Consider the following 1,646-nt stretch of genomic DNA (forward strand, 5'->3'; position numbering starts at 1 on the left):
GAGTTCAAGCCATCTTTATTGGTAGGTGAAAAGCAATGTTCAGAAATTCACGAAGTGCTCCACAAAACATCAGTGCCCAACGCGTTTCGTGATAACGATCACTTCCTCAGGGGCTGTGGGCCAACAGGCGAGAGATGCAGTACAGCAGTTTTAAGTTCGAGCTCCCGCCCAGGTGGGCGTTGCCAACACATAGCATGCTGGTACTTGGAGTCATAATCCCAGTGGATCTCCGTATCCTTCTTGCACTCTGCACCCAAATGAATCCCAAGTGGGTTGTGGTTTCACTGCTACAGTCTGTATGCCACAGTGGTGGCCACGCCCCAAGAGGGGAGGTCCTCTTTGAACATTTAGGTTGCCGCCAAATTTCCCTGCTGCCACCTCCTCGTTCTGAGCCCCTGAGGAAGTTGGTATACGAAACGCGTTGGGAATGGACCCGATTTTGTTTGGATGAGGTTGTTGCCCTTCACTGCTCTGCCAATAAAGCTTATTTGGCGAATCCTTACCTGTCGTGTGCATCCTCTACAGCAGGCAAAACTTGTGTTTTGATAGATATATATAATTTATATATATATATATATATATATATATATATATATATATATAACAGCTGTTTCCAATATAGGAAAATCTCACCGACGCCTTGAATGGGTTTGCAGGTAATTTATTCATACAAAGACATGTATATATATATATATAGAATGCTAGCTGCTACACAATGTATACGAATATAATTCGGATGTAATCACGGACATCAAAAATGCTGTGTAGAGCCCTGGAATGAGCAGTTGTGGGAACGCTTTCATTTCCAGTTTGTAAAGCGGGGTGCCATGTGTCACTGGAAGAAAAGCATCGCTGGCAGCGGTGGGATTCGAACCCACGCCTCCGGAGAGACTGGAGCCTTAATCCAGCGCCTTAGACCGCTCGGCCACGCTACCTTAGACTCACAGCTGCGTATCTGGTGTATTTTGATTGACAGGCAGTGAGCCACACTTGTATTGATACCACCCCTCTCTGGAGAGCTGCAGCGGTGGGCAGAGAAGAAGAAAGATAACACGGGGGTGTTTTATGCCGGGCCCCGGGGAAAGCAGAGTCGCAGACTAGTCTTTCCCCGGGGTCTTTCGCGCAGGGGATAGTCCAGGCAGGGGAAGGGGAGGAGCTAGGGGGTGGGTACTTAAGCGCGGGGGAGGAAGGGATCTTCCTCTTTTCCGCGCCTGGCACCATCGGGAGGGAGCTCGAAAAGAGTTGTAGTTAGTGCGTAGTTTGAGGCCTAGTGCTACTTTTGGAAATTGTTCTCGGAGCTGTTCTTACGACAGCTGGGTTTTGTACTTCTTTCTCTTGTTTTTGTGGCTGATTTGGCCGGGATGTCTGGGGTGCCTGCGGAACAGGTCCGTGAGGCCTTGTTACTGCTCGCTAGGGCCGGCCGCGATGACTTGATTAGGCCCGGGGTCATGGACCAGGCCTGGGTGGGGGCCACCAGAGGCACGAGGGCTGCCTCGGCGGGGGTGCAGGCGGCGGTTTTCGCCTGCCTGGAGGACGACCAGGTTCAAGAGGGTGGCTCGGGGGCCAGGAGGGGGGCGGGTGTCCCTAAGGATACTGCGCGGGGCGGGAAGCGTCGGACGACTTCCACACGCCCCTTTCCCCAATTG

At 51.9% G+C, this 1,646-nt stretch overlaps 1 non-coding gene across 1 annotated transcript; it reads right to left on the minus strand.

Moving 5' to 3' along the window:
* Positions 1-853: 853 nt before the first annotated feature.
* TRNAL-AAG (transfer RNA leucine (anticodon AAG)) lies at positions 854-935 on the minus strand. The gene has a single exon. It is a non-coding gene; the product is annotated as a tRNA-Leu (tRNA).
* Positions 936-1,646: the final 711 nt, after the last annotated feature.

Source organism: Lissotriton vulgaris, chromosome 1_1, assembly GCF_964263255.1.
Source record: "Lissotriton vulgaris chromosome 1_1, aLisVul1.2, whole genome shotgun sequence".
NCBI classification, from domain to species: domain Eukaryota; kingdom Metazoa; phylum Chordata; class Amphibia; order Caudata; family Salamandridae; genus Lissotriton; species Lissotriton vulgaris.